Source organism: Onychostruthus taczanowskii, unplaced genomic scaffold (assembly GCF_017590055.1).
Source record: "Onychostruthus taczanowskii isolate IOZ18803 unplaced genomic scaffold, ASM1759005v1 scaffold1, whole genome shotgun sequence".
Lineage (NCBI taxonomy): Eukaryota > Metazoa > Chordata > Aves > Passeriformes > Passeridae > Onychostruthus > Onychostruthus taczanowskii.
Window position 1 is genome coordinate 6,375,107 of NW_024496525.1, and position 24,534 is coordinate 6,399,640.

At 38.6% G+C, this 24,534-nt stretch overlaps 1 protein-coding gene across 2 annotated transcripts in view; it reads right to left on the bottom strand.

The window, feature by feature from the left end:
* The window catches only part of SIPA1L1 (signal induced proliferation associated 1 like 1), a 199,687-nt gene that overhangs the window by 132,406 nt on the left and 42,747 nt on the right, over positions 1-24,534 (bottom strand). For both annotated transcript variants that reach the window (XM_041397930.1, XM_041397913.1), the window contains exon 2: positions 458-554. The gene's annotated coding sequence lies outside the window, so the exon portion shown is untranslated. The remainder of the gene's footprint in view (positions 1-457; positions 555-24,534) is intronic.

Genomic DNA, 24,534 nt, shown 5'->3' on the forward strand with positions numbered 1-24,534 from the left:
CAGGCACATCCAGAAGAATTATCCTTTTCTTTCTTACAATATGAGTTTAGTTTCACAAGTGGGTTAAAAGAAACCACCTACAGGAACTCTGGTGTTTCAGGAAATGTGACAAAAGCAGGCATTCGTCACAGCCTGAACACAGTCCAACCTGCTTTTGCAAACCCTTCTACACATACCTAGTAGAAAGCAGGGGGAGGGAATAGCCATCTAGTTCCCTTGCATGTCCCTCCTGGAAAAACACTGATGTATAGAGGAAGCATTCAGCAACAGCCTGGGATGGAGTCTGGCACTCTGTGGCAGCCAGCCTACCAGGATAAAGCATCCTGCTGGAGACCACCCCTTGCACACTCCATGAAACATTACACACTATCAGCAGTCAAACACAGCCCTCAGTTTGTGACAGCTAGCAGTATGCCAAAAGGTCAGAATGTACAGAAAGCAGAACATGCACTCTTACCTATCCAAATTCCTGAGAAAGCAGACACATGCAGCTTCAGCAAAAACTCCCAGCAGACGTCACAATCTACTTCTGATGAATCATACCACAGTGGAACCTAGAAGCAAAAAGATCATGGGCATGAACAAAATTTGAATGGGAAGCAATCAAATGAAATACTTTTCAAAAGGTAAAGGGTATTCTGAAAATTGTGCTTGTGAGAAGCCAGGAGCAACAATGAAGGCTTATAAAACTGTGAATCTATTGATTTTTGCGCATAACTTACACATCTGAGAAAGCCTGTATGATAGTTTTCTCACTACAAGAATCCCAACCCTTCTTTTATCACCCCTTCTCTGAATCGTCATTTTCTTCCAGAACACATTCTGCCAGGCATTTAGAGATTAAACACACATTTGGCAATGCCTGAAAGAAAGGGGACGTTTAGCAGTGCTGTGGCCCACTTTTTTCCCCTCACTGCTCAACATAAAGTCTGTAACACATGCCAAAAACAAGGGAGAGCAGGAGTTTTATCTAAGTCACCAGCTGCAGTACCCTAAAAAGTCTCCAAGTGTAAAAGGAAATGTAAAGATTCAGAGCTGGTATTTACCAGGTCCTGTATTATAATCTGTATTTTTTCAGAAATGCTCTTAACATCTGACCTCTGTCTATTGCTACAGAAGGCTTGCATCTCTAGATGATATGAGTCCTCTAAAATTAGACCGGGCAAACAGATGTAACCATGGAGATTTCTGCTGCAGTCCCAAGAACTCCGCAGAGGCACAAGCTGGAGGCAGAGCACATACTGCCAATGAAATTTTTGTCTACTCTACTCCCACCAAGCTCACGTGTTAGAGGAGATGTACAGTGAATCATATCAGAGAGATTAAAATCCAGCTCTAAGTAAAGAGTCTAAAGAAAAAGACCTAGATTCTTCTCCAGCCTGGTTTTCCCCAATCCAGTTCACTGCACAGCTACATGAGCACCTGTGCTGACACGAGGCAGAAAAGGTATCAGACAGGAGAAGCAGAGGAGGATAGTTCCTTTCAGCTGCAATGGCAGCACAAACTGCACATAAAACCATGGTACAAGGGCTATGTGTAATAATTGGTCCTGAAATTTGATACGTTGATAAGCAAATTTTAATCCACCCATTGCTGCTCTCGCAAAAGTATTTCTTTACAGAGTTGAATAAACTTGGAATACCTACCTGGTGGCAAGAACACTAGCATCAACAAAATTTTTTTAAGAAATGCCAAATACTGTTATCAACAGAACTCAAGAAAATAATTATTGCTATCTTTTTTGAGCAATTAAAAATACAGTTGGGGGGGTTTTATTGCAAGTTAAGTTTAGGCTTATTTACAAAATATTGTGTGAAATTAAGACCTTGGTGAAATGAGAAGCACCAGCAAAAGAGTTGCAGTACACAAAAAATAACACAGTGCATCAAATGCAGTTTACAAAAGGCAGAGAGAACACTCCCAGAAGAGCTGCATTTTAACTTTCATATTGTCAACAAACTGAGTTTGTCTTTTTCATTAGAATCACATTCTAATTCTAGGACAGAAAAGCTTAATTATAACTTAGCCTAACGAAGCAAGTGTAAGATTTAAAGTCTATTTGTTTACCATTTGCAAGTGGCATTTTGGTAAATCATTTGGGTAGAATGTAAAACAGTAATTTCCACATATAGTGAATGGCCTTCTGGTCAATTCTGGTCAAGAGAACCATTTCTTTTTTTTTTTTTTAGGGTGAAATTCTTTACCAATTCAAGCATTTACTAAGACACATCACAATTCTGACCCAGAACTCTCCATTTCCTTTGGTGTTAGATTATAGACCTGCTGTGTAAAGATGGTTTTTTTGGTTTTTTTTTTTGGTAAAAGATTGCCTGTGAAGCTCAATTGTGATTGGGAAGGGCGCCTACACAGCAGAGAGAGTGAGAAAACACACACTTGTAGAGCTGAAAAAACATCACTGTAGGCGTATGTAAGGAGGGAGGGAAGAAAGAACTTGGTTCTACTGAAAAAGGCTATTTTCTGACATCACCCTTGAACAAACCAAAACGTGTTAATTGACAATTGTTGTTTGCTATGTTCCAGCTATCAATATGCAGTACTACAAGCAAGAGGAGGAATCCTTGCAGGCTCACCCCTCTGATCTCAGAATCTGCCACCTACCCACGGAACACTTCACTTCCCCCATTTCTCTGCCACAGCCTGCAAAAGCTGTTCTCATAAAACAGCAAGTCACCTGCAGAACAGCAGTACAAAGCTTTAAAAGTCTTATATAATTAATAACATTAGAAGTATTGAAATTGTAGGCAAAGCTTGTTCAAAAACCTAAGGAGAGAGAATGCTGTCTGAAAACACTAAAAGTAACTAGCATTTGATCTCAGCAGAATCTAACAGTATCTGAAACTGCTGAAAAATAACCACAAGAAGTTCAGATATCTTTCTCATACAGACTTATAAAAAAATATTTTCCTCCCTACCCTACATAGCCTTCAGTCCCTTCATCTCCTAAGAGAAGTAAGCAGGCCTTTCAGGATGTCCTATTAATGAACTCAGATTTTCAAAAGAAACAAGAAACAAGCACCAGTGGAAAATATCCTTCTCAGTTTACCCTCGGAAGACATCTCCTATGAGCATTATAATTCCTAAATAAAGAAGCCTCTATGAAGTGTTCTCATGCCATCATAAACATATGAAAATATTTTTATTAGCTCTGTCTTTCTCTTCAGAATAAAAACAAAAGGCTTTTGACATATGTGCTTTGGCTGATTATTACCACAATGACTACCACAGGAATGAAGACAGCCAGGACAAGTTTCACCAGTGGACTTCAATAAACATGAGATGATTCATTGCAGGGAAAAGATGCTGCTTCTCCCATGGCATTGGATATCAGCCTACAACCTATTTTGTAACCAGTCACAAGGAGAAAGGACTTGAGCACCTAATTCCCCTGAGTGTTCAGGCTGGTGACTTCAAAGCCCAGTGCCTAGCAGATGACTGAATTCCTGCACCCACAGAACACTGCCACAGCAGAGAACAGCCCACAGAGCAGCACCCCTGAGAAGCCACCTGCATCCAAAGCTTTCGCAGGGTCCTAAGTTTCATCTCCAACCAAACATGCTGTCACTGAAGACGCTGAATGACAAACTGATAAGTAACATTACTACAATGTAAACTCAACTCTTCTACAACTTTTCAACTACATGATTGTTAAGGACTAATGCCTATTACACATACACATCAGAAACAAAGGCAGGACAGGATTTCCAAAAGCACCAAGCCTGACCTGCCCTAAACTATATGGCAAGCAAAAGTAGCACACTCAGCAGAGTCAAAACTAAGTTCTTAAAATTACTTACAAAATGCTCCTGAGGCTCAGTGAAGCACAAATTCTTCTGGGTCAGAAAGACAGATAGAGATGAAGTATCAATGGGAGCTATAAAACTCACTAGCCAGAGAACCTCCTGAAAAAGGAGAATCTGAACCAATGACTATGAAATGGCAAAAAACAGAAATGTAGTTATGATATTTTTAGCAGGGTGAATGAAAAATCATTTGTTAAGATTTTTCCTTCCTGAGGAGCTGAGGGCCTCAGGAAACAAATGTAAACAATAACTATCTGCTGCTGTGGAATGCAACAGGTGCAGCTGTGATTGGTGCATGTTGGTTGTTCCTAATTAATGGCCAATCACAGATGCAGCTGCATCGGACTCTGAGAGTCACAAGATTTTATTATGCATTCTATTCTTGTTCTTTCAAGCCTCCTAATCAATCTTTTCTCTCTATTCTTTTAGTATAGTTTTAATGTAGTACTTTGATATAATATATATATCATAATATAATAAACCAGCCTTCTGAAAATGGAGTCAAGCCTTGCGTCTCCACACATGGGGTGTTCCCAACACAGAAACAAGAAAAAAAAAATAGGGTGTCGTAGAATCAAGTGCAAAAAATAATGGTCTATAAGAAGTTTTAAGAATTGAGACCCCTTATTCTAGAAAAGGTGGAGTTGTTTATAAAGGAAGGTGTATAGATTACTATCAACCTTTGAAATCACAGCCATCTTGACTTTCACCTTCGTGAGCAGTGAAGCACTATTTCTGACATTAATAAAACCTCTCGCAATACTAATCAACACGTAATTCCAATAAATCAAAAATACATTAAAATCTTACACAACAAAAAATGAATCCCATACAGAATTCAAGAAAGTGTATCCCTTCATGCTTGGCTTGTCAAGTTAAAGAACACTTGCTTCAAGAGTCACAGCCAGAAAAATCGGATCTCTTGTATTCTCCATAAATTTCATTTTAGGTAAAAAATTAAGTTTTATTTCTTCCTAGTGAGAACAAAGCAGCTCAACATAGTTTGGAAGGCTTTTACCTTCAAGCTTTAAGACCTCCAGTCAGACTATAGCTATTAGGAAAGAAAAAAGCTAGAAGACCACAGAGGGCTGTCAGAGGATACTCTGCTGCTGCTGACATCAAAATTCAGAGAGAACATTTACTTTTTGCTTTTCAGACACTAACACATTCAGGAGATTCTCAGATATATGCTACTGACATGGAAGTAGGCTGAACTAGTAAAACCTTTTAACTCTCATACTCTTTTGTAAAATGGCTCAGGTTGGGGGAGTGTCTAGGTTTTCCCATTTTATGTATTTTTTCTCTCAAGGGTAGTCTGGAAGTCTGATGCAAATTTACACCCTGCTAAAAAGTTAAATACCTTTGACACCATAATTATACAGTATCAATCAAAATTAGTACCATTGCATTTAATTCATTAACTACTCTGCTGCCATGCCAACAGGAGTAAATTACTGGAATTCTTAACAGAATTTTCTTCTCAAAAGCAGTAGTGAAAATTTCATTTAAATTAATTTAACAGGAAAGGCTTCTTCTGATGCTCACAACATTGTTCTCCTGAATTAAGTCGTAACTTTTCCTGATTATTCACAACCACCATGGCTTAGAGACTTCCTTGCTGAGGGCAGTTCTTCTAGCCTCTCGTTTTTCTACAGTGTGACTGTAATAGCATACAAATGGCTTAATGTTTACCTTCACTAACATTCTACAAGTGAAATACTGACACAAAGAGGGTGCTGCCAAACTGATAGAGCTCCTTGCCTACGAACTAATGCTTTTGTCCAGACTTGGACTAACTGAAGGGAAACATCAAGTTTACAGAGCACAACCATGAAAATGTGAACTTTGGAGTTATTCCTGATAACAGTAAGCACTTTAATGAGAGGAATGCAAATACAACAGTTCATAATGACGAAAACCATCAAAAAATACAGAGTTCACTTTCCCCCCCTTACATTACCTAATGACCCATCCTGAATGGTTAACTTTAAAAAACCTAACTTTAAAAGTCAGGTTTTTCTCTTCATAGAAGTAATTCTTTTCAGTCTAGCTGTCACAGCTAAGCTACAAAAGAAGGACAGGATTTTAAAAGTGTAGAATGAGTTACTGCTGCCAAAGACAGAAGTAATAATCTGTCTAGAGCAGAAAATATTTAGCAAGGGCAAATTCAGCACACAATTTGCACATCCACAGTTTGAAAACTCACTGCTTTTCCATTCTGCTTTCCCATCCCTTCCCTCAGGTAATTTTAATCCATATGTCTGCTGTTGAAATGAAGACTGAGCTGGTGTCTCAACTGACTTGAGAATTTTAAAGCTGTTTGTCAATAGAAACAGAGGAAGCAACATAGAGAATATGCAGCTGTTAGGATGCTTTCACAGGCTGATAAGCTTTCAAAGTGGCTAGCAGATAAGGTACGTATCATTAAATAAATTGTAAAGAAGGGGAAATCAAGGCAAGAGAAGGACAATGAGTTGCCAGGGTCATCCAGCAGCCTAGTAAGTGTTCAACAATATTGGTCTTCAACTTCTACCACCCATGGCAAAAGTGAATGACTTCTTATATGAAGGCTTTTTAATAACACTTTGATAGACTGGTAATACAGAAAATTTAAGCAAAAACATTAGCTATACAAATTAGATGTCCAAAACAAGAAGGCAAAGAGCTACCTTAAAGTGAACAGAGTAAAAGCCACAAAGTGCCATCACTGAACATGTGTCACCAAACAGCACGTGAAATCACATTTGCCCCATCTTTCACAACACACTGGAATATTGCAGAAGCTCCATTACTTGACTCTGTACCACCAAAAAGGTGTTAAAGCCAGGAGTACCCAAATGTAGATTCTATTTAGGTGCATTTGTGCTATAAGCATCACTTGTCCACGTCTCCAACTCCCTTCACAGCACACCAGCAACATCCAGCTGATACAGAAGGAAGCTTCCCAATAAAAAGTTGTATAGATGCTTATTGCCTGTGAAATTCGTTAAAAGAGGTATTAACTACATACTATAGTTTCAATATATCCAAAATAATATGAAAAATTACACTGTTAAGGAGAATATATTGTATTCGAAAGCTGTGAAACTGTGTCAAGCTGAAAATCCTAGTAATCTCTAAGTTTCACTCCATAAATCATATCTCCTATCCCTAACTGAAAATTCAGCTATAATAACCAGACACAATTCTTTAGCGAGAAAGCTTTTTGCATATGTAACCAAACTTCTGCTCTGCTATGCTACAAGCCTCCATTCAAGGGGGAAAAAATTTCATCTACAGGGCCTTTGAGATAAACCAGAACTCATTGTTTCCATCCTACAGAAAAAGTCAATAGTAAGATATTCCAGATATTCTCTCCTGCATTTCACAGAAACTGATCATCTGTTATTCTCTAAGACACAAGCACCTTACATCTCCATTCCCACTTGATTCACTTGGCAGACTTGGTCATTTCCATTAGAGTTGAGGTTTCTCTGCCTATTCAAGGACCTTCATGCTTTATGCCAGACTAAGATAACATTTAAAAGGATTCTTTGTTTCTCCAGCAAACTTGCAAACTGTTTTGTGCTCTTCTCAGTAGACAGCTCATTTATCCACTTTTCGAGATATAATATATTGCATAGTTGTCCTCTTGGTCACACAACGCTTCAGGAAACAAGAAAAAGTATTCTTCTGTCTGCTTAGACAGTATCAATATTATTACAGCTTGCATTAAAAAAGCTTTGTAAAGAATTTATTGAAAACAGGCAGTCTAGCAATTTGACCACATGTCTAGAGCTCTGCATAATTCAAGCAAGCAATTTTACTTGTCTGCTTTGCAATTTTCCTATTAATGAAAATAATATTTACCTCACAGGGGGTCAGAACAATTAATTTCCATGAAGAGCTTGAATCTAAAGCAGAGGATAATTTGATAGATCTCCAAGGAGAAAGGGTAAAGGAAAAACAAATTAGATTTTATACTCCGTTTCAAATGAGAAAATATTTGAATTGCAGCAGAACCAGCTACAGAATATTAGTAAAATTGCACATAAAAAAAGAAAATTCAGTGCTAATATAATTCTTCTCGAACTACATGCCCAGCCATGAACAGCAGCAGCCTCTTCAATGCCAGATTTTTATCTGAACAGACAGTCTGGAATCTGCCTTGATTCTTGTCCATTTCAAAGCTGCTGCCATTTCATTAATAAAAGGTGATGTTACATTCTGAGAACTTGGTGCTCATTTATCCGTGGGAAGAAAGAGAATATCAGAACACTCTGAACATAATACTTTTAATAAACCCAAACCAAAAGTGAAATACAAGAAATACCTTGTGAACCCAGAGACTATTATTACAGCTAACTATGATGGATCCATGAAGGCTCAGTCTCAGCTCAGTCCCAACTTCAAATGCTCAACTCAAGGCCAGAAAAGTTGCTCGACTCAAGGCCAGTTGGCATCAGTGGACTACACTGACCCCAACACTAGATCCATAACCTTTAAAAGTACCATGGTCTGAAGCCAAATGAATAATGACAAGACAAAACACTGAACTCAAGTTAGGAGATGGAGATGTAAGGACGACAGGGGTCTTCTGCTGTATTTTTGGACAGGAAAGAGTAAAATAGCACATTTGTTTATCTACAAATGCTCCAGTCAAACACTTTGTAACTAAAACCGTAGGAGAGAAACATACACTTCTGAACAATTCATGATTTTATTGTAAGAGGAATACTAGACACCCTTGTTTCTAATGAAACTGCAATTCTAGGAAACAAACTAAGAAAATTATTCATATGAGAAATTAGATTATAAAGAAACAACACTAAGTCTATACACTCTTAATTAAGTACATTAAACACTTCTACATGACAACAACCTGAGATTCTACAGTTATTGTTCATTCATGCTGGGGAATAACTTGACCTAGAAGCACAAGGGCAGAAGAGAGACTTAATATAATGACAACACAGGTTTGACTAAATAAAATGACAGTGTAAGGGTTTTTTATTTAGAGAGAAAACAGAGTCTATTTTTACTTTACAAAAATATACTCTTTAAGTCTTCAGTGTTATAAACTGCAGACCTCCAGCACCAGGCCAGTGTAATTAACAAAAAATTACAGAAATTGCAGAAGCTACTGTTAGATGTTAACCTAAAACTAAAAAGGGTGTGTGGAGAACACAACACCGGCAGTAAGGGAAGCTGTGGTTTTTTCCAAGCCACAGAACCATGGAGGAGGAGGTGCAAACACCTCCACCAGCAGCTGCACTCCTCCAGAAGACAGTCATGTTGTTTCCAGCAGCTCAGCTCCGCCAAAGAACCCAATGCACCCAGCCAGAAGCAGCCACTATCTACATCAAGTTCCTTATCCAATACACTGTGTGTCAGAGATTCCCATTAAAAAGAAAACTCTAATCTTACACCAAGCTAAAAATTTCAAATGTAAAAGAAGTGTAAGAGTAAAACCCATATATACTGGAAATGAACATTTCTTTTTCAGTAATTTCACAATCCAAATAGCATATTCTGCTTTAGTCCATTTGAGTCATAATCCACCACAGTCAAGAATCCAAAGGAACATAGCAATTCTTCATCTGCCTCCCTATATCTTTTGTGCAGAACATAAACACCCTTCTAAATAAAAGCTTTGAGAATGCTGTCTGAATGGTTCATCCAAACAAGCATGCCAGCAAAGGTTTATATTCCACCAGCTGAATGTGAAAATAAATAGTGGCTATAAATCTTCAGAGAAAATATTAGCACATTTTCCCTTAGTTTTTCATAGTATTATTTGTCCATTCATATCCAACAAATGAAAAGTTGCACAATTCAGTGAGCTACAGTAAGAGGAGAGTTAGATATCAATGCTATTAGGTAGCAGTTATGGACTCCACATGACATTCCTCCAAGTACGTAGATACAGGAATGTCTCCAGCAAAAAATGTTATTCTCTTGCACTAAATAATGAGAAATCTGAAGTCAAGTAATCATTCTGAAATCCTGTCCACATCGTTCTTATCTCAAAAAAGCTTTCCTGCATGACTGAAGTAAAATCCAACAATCTTTACTTATTTTTTTTCCATGGCAAGAGAACACACAAACAAAGCTTCAAACTGTTTTACAAATAGGAAAACGTAGAAAAGACCATCTCACATACACTGTGGCCATTTAAATTACCTAACAGCATTTTGTTTTCCCTACACATTTGGAGACCCATTATGAAAATCCATAGCATTATATGATGCTGTTGACAGTGTCTACAAGGAGCTCATGCCCAGTCTTAAATTATTTTTACCCAGTCTTAACAATATGACAGCATCATTACTACAAATGCACAATGATTAGCTTCTGGTGGGCTTAAGAAAAGCACGGGAAAGAAAACATTAGTAATGCATTACATGGAATTGAAATAATTTAGAGCAAGAACTTGGGGCACAAGCATGGTTTTAAGAAATCCTACTTATAAAAAAACCCAGACATACCATAAGTGTCAGCCAATTTCAGAAACATCCTATTAAGGCCATACAGGGCCAGTGAAACACATTATAAAGCACATACTTGCTGCTGACTGGGGAGGGGCAGAGCTCTCTTGCCCTGTCTCTGGGAGTGTTGGCTTTCAGCAGGATTGATCCCTCAACTCAGCCCACCCTGCAGCTGCACACATCTGTAAGCACAGGAGGTAGGAAGAAGCAGCCAGACTGCAGGAGGACAAAAGCACCACGTGCCCTTCCAGGGCTACCTGAGCTTGTGCCATGCTGGTGTAGCTGCCCCTGGCACCCAGAACTTCCCAGGCAAAAAGTTTCCTGTTTTGCTAGGAAAACCGAGATCTCATCCCATACTGATAAAACAGTAATTGCCAAGAGAAGGCTGAGCTCCAAGACAAATTTAAGAAAAATCTCATCCTATTGGCTTTACTAGTTACCTCAGACTACTGTTCATCGCTTTGAGGAAAAAAACACCCGACCTCCACCTGAAATACCAATTTTATCAGGTACAAGCATACTTAAAATCTTTTCATACACTCCAAAATTAGGCTTCAATGCACTTTTGACTCTCATTCCAAGAGATCCAGCAAAAACTTTTGAAAAAAATACAGCAGGTGACTGATGTAAAGGGAAAGATGTGCTTCTGCAGCCCTACTGTCCCATGGCTTGGACACAAATCAAGCCCAGAGTGGAGCACTGTGTTAATGGACCTTTTTCCATTCATATGTATTGCAGATTCATACAGTACCCTGAGTTGGAAGGGACATACAAGGATCGCTGGTCCTGCACAGGACACCCCAAGAGTCACACCATGTGCCTACAAGCATTGTTCAAATGCTTCTTAAACTCTGTCACCATGGGGCTTTGACCACTTCCCTATTCCAGCTGAGCCCATTCCAGTGCTCAGCCACCCTCTGGGTGAAGAACCTTTTCCTAATATTAAATCTCTCCTAACCTAGCTTCATGCCATTCCCTTGGATCCTGCTACTGGGCATCAGAGAGAAGAGCTCAGTACCTCTGCTGAGAAATCACAGACTGCAATGACCTCTCCCCTCAGTCTTCTCCAGGCCTAAGAAGCCAACTGACTCCAGCTGGTACTTACATGGCTTTCCTTCTAGACCCTTCATTTTGTAGCCCTCCACTCCCTTATAGCTTTGTATCTTTTTTATATTGTGGTGCCCAAAACAGCGCACACCACTGGAAGTGAGGTCACCCCAGGAGAGACAGAGCGGGACAATCCCCTCCCTTGCCTGGCTGTGCCTGATTACTCCAGGACACAGTTGGCCCTCCTGGCTCCCAGGGCACTGCTGACTCATATCCAAACTTGCCAAAGACCAGGACCCCCAGATCCCTTTCCACAATGCTGCTCCCCAGCCTCTTGTTACACCCAGTCTGTCTGTACACCCAGGGCTGCCCCATTCCTGGATGCAGAATCCAGCACTTGTCTTCGCTCAAACTTCATCCAATTGGTGATTGCCCAGCCCTGTGATTTGTCCTGGTCTCTCTGCAGGACATCTGTCTTCATGGAATCTACAGCATCATCAGCCAGCTTACTTAGTATGCCTTTGAGTCCCATATCCAAGTTAAAGAGGTTGAAGAGAACTAGGCTTAAATTGAAGACCTGCAGAACCCCACTAGTGACCAGTCACCAATTTGATGTAACATTGTTTCCTATAACCCTTTCTCGTTTTATAGACACCCACCAAACTGCCCAGCTTCAATTCCAGTTGAGCTTTGGCCACTTGAATTTTCTCCCCACAGTGGCAAGCAGCCCCTTTGTATTCCTCCCATGACAGCAGACTCTGCTTCCACTGGACATACACTTTTTTTTTTTGCCGGAGCTCTAATAGAAGATCCCCGCTCCACCAAGCCAGCCTTCTACATTGTCTGCTTGATTTCCAACATTTTTTAAAAAACTGAACTGATTTTTAAGAAAGATTAGAATTTGTAATCTAGCAGTTACTTAGAAGAACAATTTCCAGCTCAGTTTCAAATACTCAGAGAACACAGCATGACTGAGATGTTAAGCCAAAAGATGTTTGGGCTCCAAAATAAAGAGATTCACCATCCCATATCTCACTTCAGTGTCTGGGTATAGAATAATTAGCAGTTCCAGTTTGGACTCAGTAAACAAAAATGTTGTACTTGAGAAGGAAATGTTTACAAAACTAGAGATGTGTATTTTTATGCTGTTTCAGAGAGCACTACATACTTGGTTAAGATGATGGCCTCAAAGGACTTGACTATCACCCGTGTCTCAGGCACCACAGCAACATAAAGCCAACGTGCTAAGGAAACACAACTCCACTGCACAGGGGGGACGCCACACAGTAAACCCATATGCAGCACACGATTACAAGATGCACACATTTTTAACACATTTTTAAGAATTTTACAAATATTCTCTGCAGACAGATTGGCTGCACACTGAACACCCAAAATAGCTGGTAAGACACCCGAGAACAGCTGTCAATAACAACACAAAGCTTACTCAAGAAGAGAAGAGACTTCTGTCATGCTGCTCACTCACTTCTTTCCTTACAGTGTAAGAAAGTCTCAATTTACAGTCTTAGGTTGCTTTCAACACCAACAGACCTTGATCATAGGTATTCCTCACACTTTTCTGGTTTTTTGAAATATTTGGGTTTTAACAAAGCCCAAGTACAGGCCTTTCCTCATATCTAGACTCTCCTATCACCAAACTCAAATCAAAACCCACCTGTTACCTGAGAGCATTTCTCCAGATAGGAATGTTTGCTTTTAGCCAAAAGAATGCTCCTTGTAATCCCTGCACCAGGCAGCAGACTGCACAAAGTTTGGCAGAGGAGGAGACAGGAATATCAACACTGTACAAGGCTCCAAAGGAAAACTACCTTCAGCAAAGCATGCCACCAGCATAGCAAATGTTCACAGACTCATTCTTCTCACTCAAGCACATCACACTTTGCATCAAACAAGTTACAAAAATAAATCCCAATATGTTGCAAATCAAATCTTAACTAATTGTGCATTGAAAGAGGAAAACTATTAGAGTGCATACAAAAGGATCATTTCACGGGGAAAAAAAAACTAATCTGTGAACATCAGATGTAAATAACGTCAATGTGACTAAAAGAAAATATTCCTTGAAAATAAAGGTAGCCTACCACAACAAAAAACCCCTTCAGATTCATTATTTCACCATTAAACGTAAGTCCTGAAACCCTTCCTCCCTGTAGTAGGCAAGGAGAAGAAGCCCCAGTGACAACTGTGAGGGCCTTGGGAGGACCCTGTAAGCAAAACCAAGGCAAACTACTCTAAGTCAGTTCACACTAAGAAAAATCACAGTGTAGTGGAAGACTAATTTGGCTGTATGGTAATTAACACAAAATAACTCTGGCTATTGAGAAAATATTATAGAAACGCTCCTCCTAGAAATTGCCCAGCAGCATGTGTGTGCGCTGTGTTTACATTTAATTTTCCATCAAGCCAAATTCTGGTTCACGTTCACTAATTTGCCAAAAATTGTGCATAGATCTGGAAAGAAAGGGGGAAAAATCAGAGAACAGCAAGATGCAGACCCGTTACTTAATGAAATTACTGGTTAAAGCCTACTCACTTCTTACAGATTTTTTTTGTGGACTGCAAGAAGTTTATAAATACATCCTTCTATCTGAAAAGTACAGCCTAAGGATTTCCAACAACTTACCTTTAACTACAGTTGTTAATATTTTTTAAAGCATACTTATATTGAAAGCACAAATACCACAATGAAAGACTCAGAAAGGATTTTTTTTTTTTGCAGCTGTATTTTTGTTAGGCCTATTTCACAAACCATTTGTTTCTCAGTAAAATGCATACATAAAGGGATATCTGCCCTTAAACAAGCTCAAGTAAAAGGTTCTACCTTCCTCCCCTTTCCTTTCAGGCCTTAATTGGCAGATGGTCAAGAGGATGTTTATAGTAATAGAGGATGTTTATTAACCAACTTTCATAGGTTAGAGAAGCTGGTGCCTTAATAAAAACATTTGACAATGCCTTTTAGTGACCAAAGTACTCAGAATGAAATGCATTCAAACAATTCTATTTTAAAAATACTTCGGAAATAGTGATCCTGAACTCACATGTGCAAAGCTGCTTTCTTATACTATACCTCTGTGGGTCTAAATGCTCAAAATACAACTTTCTTTCTATCGCTGTCATATTTAGACATTCCTTTAATTCACAGCAAGTTCCAACAACTCTTATGGAGTAAAGAGTTTCCAGCAACTCACAGGTTTGAGAATGATACACTTAATTCCTGGCTGTCCTCAGACCACAATTTTGATTAAGCATCCTCTTCTTTTCACCAAACTTTCACTATGTCTTTCATTTACTAACCAGGTCACAAGTCAGATTTGCACAAAATTCACACAGCTAACCACAGAAACACAAAAGCTATGTTAGCATACTGTATTTGCATGGATTACAGAAGACATTGTTCAACCTTACAAGCCAGGACTAATCCATACTCAGTGTGCAACTTCCTTACTGGAATCCTCAAACATTTCTCCTTATTACCATTTTGCGAAACAAAAATGTCATCACTTCAGAGAGATAAATAAGGTAGGCAAACCGAAGGTCAGAGCCACTCATGGGGCATCTGTGGTGCCCTCAGGGCCTGCCCAAGGCAGCCAACCCAGCAAAGTACCACACTCCTCCCAGAAGAAGCAGAAGCTGCAGAGGGCAGGAGTCTTGGCTTTTTCCACTCTCTCAGCTCTGTCATGTTCTGTCATCAATTGGCAGCTGCTGACCTGGTGAACCAGATCAGGAGAGCCAGCTCAACTGGAACCACACACATCTTCTCTGGCAGGTTAGCTCTGACACAAAAAGCAATTCCCACTCAAGTCTGCTGAATGCCTCTCAGAATTCCCAGACTAACTTGGGAAACTGCAGAGGACTACAGGACCTCCGTTTTCTCAGTAAATTCAGACTCAATTAAAATCAGCCAGGGAGCTACAATATTAAATATCTACATTTCTGTATGTCTTTTTCCAAGGTTTCTCCTCCTCTTGAGCACCTTTACTGTCTTATGCCCAGTGTCACCTAAACCACCAAAGTGAATCTGGTTTTCAAACAAACTATCACCCCAGGGCCTAAGTGAGCACGTCCAACCATTAAATCAGAGCCTAATAAAAATGCATCTCACACAGAACAAGAGGACTGTGAGCCACATCACTCAGTAAATACTGAATGATGATGCAAATTCTGAACTGCTAGTTCAGAATTCAGGAAGGGGGTGGTAGTACTGGTTATAAAGGCTAAATAAGCATTTCTCAGATTTGAGACAGTGCCATTGATTGCCTCTACCCCCCCATATCTTGTCTTTTAAACAGTAGATCCAGGAACTGTAATACATGGACTAAGACTTAGTATGCACAAACCTGACCATTGACAAAATGACTCACAAAGCTGTCTACTGAAGACTCTTGCCTTTGAAATACATTAAATTGCATTTTAGCTCCTAAAACTACCCAAATACTAATAAAACATTTTTGTAAATTTTTGTAATAATTATATTAATATATATTTAAAAGGAAACTTCTAAATAACTTCTAAACAACTTCTAAACTTAGTATTAGTTCTAAAATAAAAATAACATCTATAAAAAGCTACCAAGTAATGATACAGTTGACATGTTTAGCAACTTTCAAACTGGACTATAAGTACAATTGTCACACATATATAGCACACTAATTGCAAATACCTAATACATTTTGCTCTAGGGAACAAATTCATGTTTTTAAAACACGGGAAATCAAAAGCTTGTTAAGGATTTTTAATTGTCTGTGACCTAGACAAGATAACTGGTATACTGCTCGCTGGGTATCATTCTTACTGATTGAAATACCAGTAATTTCCCTGAAGACCAAAGCAGATCTTATCAAATGACTACGATGCCCTGAAGAGGTTATAAATTAGTAATAGTATGCAGTGACTTGATACTGTATAGGAGGAGAAGGAAGGTGGAAAAAGAATACACATTACATCACTGAATTGCAACTCACTCCTGAGCAGTATGCTGTCACCAGTTTCACCACCTGGTGAAAGGACAGGTGGAACAGGCAAACAACTTGCAGGCTCCCCCAGGAAGACACACAGCCCTTCAAAGAAAGTTTCCATGCAAGTCACACCATGGTAGCCCTCTAGCACATGGAAGAAAGACATGGTTACTTCTGAAGGTGGTGACAGGAAGTTACAGCTTTTAAAGAGTGGCTTGGTTTTACAAAGGGAACCAAATATCTGTACATTTTAAGCCTTGTAAAATAAAGAATTGAGAGCACAGCTACAACAGCAATACAGATACAGAAGGCCACCTTGGCAGCAGAGGTACTATATCAGAGATACAGAACTCTGAAATACATTCCATGGATCAAAATACATACTCCTGCATTATGTTACTCCAGTGTCGGGTGTTCACAGATCTTATTCCAGCACAACTGGCCAGGACAAAGGACTGGATTCCAGGAAAAAGGCAAGGATGGTACATCATTCAGATAGAAGGGACACTTGGGGCACACCAATACGACAACTACTTTTAAAAAGAAAAGTACTTTAAATAAGTCATCTAAGAAACAGAGCATTAAAAGATGTACAAAATGTCACCACTGGATAGAAGTAACAAATCCAGAGTAATCAAGAAAAAAAAATAGGTTTCTTTTAGGTGCAAAGGCTATAGCATGTACAAAACAAACAGATCCCCGAATTTTGCATTTTTCCTATTTAATTTCTTCTGCTTCTAACCTTTTCCAAAATGTTTCATATTTCATATTTCTCAGCTGTTGTCTCAGTTCTTGCTGGAGGTGAAACACTCAGTACAACTTTCAGGAAGAGTACTATCTAACTTCAGTGTTCTGGAACCATGACGTTTCATTCAGATACCTTTTGTTTACATTTGTAAACCCACATATAAAAACATTTATACACAAGATGCTGACAAGTCAGTCCAGAAATAGTGGATTATTCCCAGTTTAGATTCTATAACCATTTCATTCAAAGCTCTCATTTGTGCCCATGGCCATTGCTGCACAAATCCAGCTACACCAACCAAACTACAGGGTGGTCCACTACCAGCTCACCACTGAAAAAGCCAGGTTTCTTCCTGCATTATTTTATTTCTGAGATGCAAAGAAATTATTTATAAATAAAAGGGCTTTTCCCCAATCCCCCTTCCCCCTCTGCTTTTTTTCATATAACCAAGTTTTCATTAAATTGATTTAAATCCATGCTCGTATCTAGTTTTATCAGATTTCCTCAAACTTAAATAAAACACACAATGTATTCTCTTTTTTACCTACCAAATAAAATAGAAACATTCAGAAAGCAACTGGTTTCTGAAGGGCATTGTAGGACACTACTGCAGCTCATTTATAGTTTCCTTTTGGGATGGTGAAAGAAGGAAAATAATCATTTGAATTCTCATGCAATCCAACCAGTTTGACTCAAATATGTGCATTAATACAGGCATTACTGTCGAAGTAGGGAGAAAGGCTAAATATAGGCAAAAAGTTAAACCACACAATTATTTTGTTAGCAGGGTGATTGTGTCATTTTCATATTTAATCAGAAATGTAGAAATCATATGAATTCAAAATACATCCTTCTGCCATGCAGATAAACCCAATAATATTGCTAATCCCAAACTCCAAACAAAAAGGCAATTAGAGGAGCTGGTGGTCTTGGCCTTTCTTCCCACAAGCTAAGCAGAAAAATCCTAATACTACAACAAAATGGCAACAGTAAACACTGGATTTAGTGGACTTTGCAAGCAACCATAGCTTGATGTCAGATCTCAAGAGCCTAGAGGAAATGAACATAAAACCTACTAATAGATTAATGTCCACATGAGTTGAGTAAAGAAATTATTTCTAATAATTCAGCAGAGATAATTGGGGACTCTGGTAAACAGCGGTAGTTAAAAGTAAATTTACAACCAACTTAACATGGAATTCTCTTTATGTTAACTAATAAAAGTAAACTAGGCATGTCACCCTCCTTGGTTTTAGACATCTGTAGGAAGGCAAGGTGTGCATTTACCAGAATTACTTCTAGTTGTATAAGACTCATATCCACCCCTCTGGAGCTTTTCACCTATCATGCTGATCTTCTACTATGCACCAAGCCACTGAAATAAATACTGCAATGTAAGCCAAGCAGGAGTATCTTAAACATAAGAAAGAGACAAGAAAGGCAAGGAAACAATTCTGCAAACCAACCTCATGGAAGAAAATCTTATCTGGTCTCAATGGGGCTGCTGGAGTTTAAAGATCAAGTATTTTGGTACACTGGAATGTTTCCATAAACACTGGTTTTCTTTGAAACAAGTGTTTGACCTTTCTTTGCCTCCAACTCATAACCTGCTACATGCTGTCACCTTAAGATGTACTCTGAGCTCAGAGAAAAGAGAACAAAACTGGAAAAAGCAGGTTCAGCTGGAGCAAGCTGAGAAACAGTACACAGAGACAGCTACTTGCTATGTAATGCTAAAGGCAACAAAATCACAGATAAATTCTCCTGCTTATAAGAAAGTGCTCATAAAGGGTATACCCCAAGAAACAGTAACTACTTTATAAAAAAGACCTTTATGAAAGGTAATGTTTCCATGTCTTGTGAAAAAGCGATTTGAAAAGCTATGTACACTGTACTATGAAAAGCTTTGTACACCGAACCTCTGATAGAGGCAAAACAACAACAAGAGTTGCACAGCATTCACATCTGAACATAAATTAAAGGTTCTTGTAGGGTTTTGGCTTTTGTGGCTGGAAGAACTGGTCACTCAGCTTATGCAAGTTTAAAATGAAATAAGAGCCTCAGGTACAGATAACCTCATACCCTCCCTGCTTTGCAACAAGGGAAGCCAGTGCCACAAGAGGCTTGCCATTGTTCTTCACAGTCTCAATAATGTCTCAAAACCTGAACAGAACAAGCTGCTAAAAGTTCTCAAGCTGGCTTCCTGGAACAGAACATATTCAGGTAATTTTTTACTGCTGAAACTTGAGGTAACAATGCTACTACTACTTTGAAACGTAATACAATGAAAATTCTAAAAAAGAGCAGCCCCCTCCCAAATGCTTGAGTAATTTTACTTACAGGAATACTCTTGTTGAAGTTAACTGGACTGCTCACAGATTAAGTGCCCTCATTATGCTATAACTGGGAACTAACACTATCCTCAGAGCAGGTAACTCTTAGGGGAAAAAAGTACTTTCAGTAACTTCTTCATAATCTAAAAACAAGTCAGATGGGGAAAAAGAAAAAAAAATACCGTCCAAAACGGAACACATCCTTGCAGTATCCGATCTGCTCATACATTAGTCTTGCAAAAGTTAATGCATTCATTAATAGCAAACTTTAAAAGATGACCACAAAATTATCATACCGGAGACTGGACATGTAAGTATGCACTGTGCAAAGCACATCCCAACCCCCTCACAAAAAATACCTGTAAATCAATAGACAATAGGCAACCATATATATATACCCACTTGAGAAAACCCTCATCAAGTTTTATTTTGCAAACCTGGTCACAGATGTTGTCTAGAGCACACCTTTAAGACATTCTCTCATTCCTAATACACTGTACTAGTTATTCCTGGCTTGTAATTCTCCTTAAGCTTTGCTGCTGACTCTTTAGCTAAAATTAAACTTTCTGCTAAACTACAAACCTGAACATGTTTTTAAAACTTCTTCCTGTTTGGCCAAATGAAAGCATCTTAGCTTTTGGTCAGCCCTAAATAATTATGATATTATTAAATATTAGGAATTTGGAATGACTTCCAGGTACTTTACTGGAGAAATACTACTTGAGGAAAAAGGCTGCCATTTTATAGCTAGAAATCAATCAAATAATTTAGCTACATGAGTTCTTCCTCTTTTCTCCACCTTTACTTCTATTGTACTAACACAATGGTATTTAGTCACACAGAACAAGAACTGGTATCAGAGGCGATGCCAAAATCGTATTTGCAAGACAAAGTCACATTCACAAAACTATTTCAGGTGAACAGCAATGCATCAACAGGTGTGCAAGGAATAAAAGCAAGGCATTTAGCTGCAATTGTACTGCAATATTCTGTCTGCATTACCAACATGATGGAATACATAATCACCCATTCCCTCAGTACTAATGAGCTCTGTATAATACATGAAAAAAATATTCTCAGGATGCCCTAAATCTGTAAGTAGGCAGAGATTGCACAAGTTGTCTATAGAAATCCATGTTCTGCAGCACAATTCAGAACTGTGGCTGTACTGGGAAACATTATCTGTAGGAAGACACTTTGAGTATAAAATCTACCTTTTCAATATTTTATGCTGTCTTGTTAAAGTTTGAGCAAGAACACAAAGTCTCTTTTGACTTGAAGGTGTATTTTCAATATAATCTGCTTTCAAATTTTTAAAATGAGAAAGGCAATATACTGATTTCAGCATTGGTGGAAAACCCAATCCCAATCCTAATTCAAAAAACCCACATCTCAGGCATATTGTTTTGTTTTCCCCTTACAAGCATAAGGTTTTGGCAAAAAAAAAAAAATACTACTAATTACACAAATTGGAAATGAAAAATTTACATTGCAGTCCAGGGAAAACATAACTCACCATGTCTAAAATGCAGCTTATGGTGGGTTTTTCATGAGAGGTTAAAACCTTCTAACTTGTTTTGCCAATAAAATAGACTTCTTTTATAACTGTTAACCAACAAACAAATAAACATTCCTTTGCCATCCACATCTCCCCTGGCTGACTTTAGAAATCCTCTAGTTACATCAGTCCAAATGAGCACTGATCTTTTTTGTTTGAAAACAACTTTTGCATGTTTCTCAAATGAGAAGATGAAATTTACCAATAAACAGCCCATTTTCAGTGACGCCAAACTGCTCCTGATCCCAGGCATAGGATCAGAGGCAAATACTGGTCTGCTAGTGTGGCTAGCAGAGTCTCCCCAGGATCACCAGGACAGCTATTAGCTCTGGCTCACGTATGCACAGCTGCACCTCTCCCTCTTCCCTCCTAGCTGGCAGCTACACCCAGCCCTGTATAAACAAGATTCAGCTAAACATCACCGTAGTTAATACTCTGAAGTTTAGGATTGCTGTTTTGTTTTGGGATATTTTATCCTGGTAATTGATTCCAGACTTTCCATTTGTAGAAGATAGCTACAGTTTCCTTTTCAGTCCTGTGATCAAGGCAGCTAAGAGTACAAACAGATGAGCTGGGAGATAATTCTTCTCTTCTAAGATAAACTAATGAAACATCAGGAGTAGGAGTTACAAACCCCAGATACTCCCTCAGCATACACCCTGGGCGTGTCCATCACATCAATCAGACCTGGCACTCCCTGTGGCTGCAGTTCAAATTCATGAGCAAAATTGTTGTCGTTGGACAGAAATGAAGAAATAGAGACTGCAATATTCATTTTTCTCATGTGACCCTTAGATTTTGTAGCAAGATGGAGGTGTAGGATATGGTGCATGAGTGCTCCTAATAATTGCACCAGAAAAAATTCCTTTCAGTACACTCCAGAAGTGGAACACGCAAGACACGGATCTAATATTGGTTTTGTATTTTCAAATCTTGGATTTCAAATAACCAGTATTTCAATCAACTCATACCCGATCCACTTAGCATGGAACCTCTTTAGTACGTTTTAGAGTAAACAGATGAGTCACCAAAATCATCACATTCCTTGAGATATTTTGCATTCCAAACTCCCTTCCTGTTCATGAGAAAAAAGCAAACAAGTCAAAGAGATTAATAAATATAACTTGTACTAAAAATAAACTGCCTAAATATGAAATGCCTATATTTCACTCTCCTTTTAAAAAAGGCTATCTCTCAGAATAGAGATTTAAATACACATTAAAAGATAACTGCTGTGGTCCTTCTAACATCCTTTACATCAAAACACTTAAATCACTATATATACGAGAATTCTAGTGATCAAACTACAATACACAGGTAATGGAAATAAGCAAACAGATCTGAATCGTGGTAACCCAAAAAGCAGACAAGTTAATTCTAAACAGTTTGAAGCCTTCAACTTCATATTCTTCCCATGCTATCATACTGTGGATGCTTTTGCTCCTGTATCAGTCGAGTTTTTGCCCCCAATTCTCAGAAATCATGCTTTTCTTCAATTAGGAGTAACGTATGTGTGACCTTATTTTGCTCACAGCCACAAGCCCATGACCATTCTGCTGTATTATTGTAATTTCCTTCTCCTGTGGGCATCTCTGCATTCCTCTGAAGAGGCCTTACAGAGCATTAAGTAAACTTACTCCTGCCTGTGCTATTGCATTGTTTTATTCCTTGTGACAATTAGTAAGAGAACACACGCCTGGAGAAAAAATGCACATGTAGACTGCAGAAGAAACAAGAACAGCATTCACTGAAAAGAATGACAAAATGCTTAGAAATTACAGAGCTATTTTAGAAGAGTATCTACAATCAGCTACTCTAAGGTATAAAGACAAGCTGGGTTTGGAGATACTAAAGAAAAGGGACAGAGTTTCTGTGGTTTGGTCTTGAAGACTTAACACCATACAGCTTTAGTTGTTTGAAGTGGATACTTCCCAGAACTGTCAGTAAACTATCAGGTAGGCCCCAGCACAGCCACAAATGTTTTAGCATTTAGCCCACAAATAATTAGTTTGCAGACAAAGCATACAACCCACTGATAACAAAAACAAGCTAAAATATTTTGAAATGCAAGTGTATGAAGGCAAGATTCCACGAGAGATGGGAATGCTGCAACAAGGGTATTACATGGCAGCCCTCTCAAGAGACCCAAGATTTGGATATGCAATTGCCTTTACTTGCACTTCAGAAGAAGATTTCTGAATATCTCCTAGAAAGAAATTTTGCCAAAATGGGAAATCCAACACAACACCTTTATTTTAAGGTCCACCTTAACTGAAGAACTGACTGGAACCCTCTAGAACTAATACACATTTTCTTAAGGAGAAACAAAACTAAACTGCACATTTCTTTTTCCATGGTGTATCCAACACCAACACAGAGGACCTCAAGAAGTCCTCACAGTAAGAAACTCATTGAAAAGAGGGGAGAACTGACAGTTTTGAGAACTGCCACAGTGGAAAATTACAAAACCTCTCTTACAAGGGGGGGCAGGCACAGGGATAAAAACCAAACTGAGGACTATTTTAAATTTCAGACATCCTGTTTTTATGGAAAAATAGATAGTATCAAACCGATAGTTTTACCTCCTACATGATCAATTAACAGTTAAAGATTTAATTACCAGAAAAATTTCCTTAAATTTACCTTAAATTTTTGGCTTCCAAAAACACAAATAGATGAGAATGCAGAGCCCAGTATCACAAGCTTAACAAGAGAAAAACTTCCTTAAATTTACCGTCTACATCTCTGACTTCCAAAAACACAAATAGATGAGAATGCAGAGCCCAGTATCACAAGCTTAACAAATCCACAGGATGTGGACTATAAAAACTTTTGCAATACCCAATTAAAGAGTTTTGCCACAGTCACTTTTAAGAAACCAGCTCTAAAAACGAGGTAAAGATAGGATTAAAGCTTCTTGGTTACAGACAGGTTCTTTCACCTTGAAATCAAGGCTGAATCCAGGCTTGGACACCCACATCTGGTCAAAAAGGAGATCTGCTGTCTCTCATTACATATGTTTTGAAGTTTCAGAGCCCCGCATGTTTCCTGGACTACAATTTTTCCCCACAATATTATCTAATAACTCCCTAGAACTAATAACATTAAACTTACTGCCAAATTAAATATTGTTCCTCAGCTCGACAACTTCCTTTCTCTTGGAATAGCTCTTGGCTGTTACCATTGACATGGTCACACTTACACAGCTCCACAACCCAGACAGTCTTTACTATTCTCTGTTGCATACCAAGTCTTTACTATTCTCCTCTGTTGCAAGGGCCCAGTTTACACACAAGAATAGCACCAAACAAAGAATCAGATGTGACTTTTAGCACTAGTCTAAGGTTAAGAACAGCATTATGTTGGGGCCATCTTCAACCTGACCATTATAAAAATCAAAGAATTAGATGCATGTCAAACAGCAGAGCAGTTCTACAATTTACTGTGAGTCCTTTTCTTCTAACCAACAGACAACCCCTGCTGGGTGGGAACATTCACCAGTCTAGTCATTCCTCAAGAAAGTACAACCCAAAGAAAGAAGCCTGACCTACTAAAATTGGTCTCAACAGAGCATTTTGCTGGGA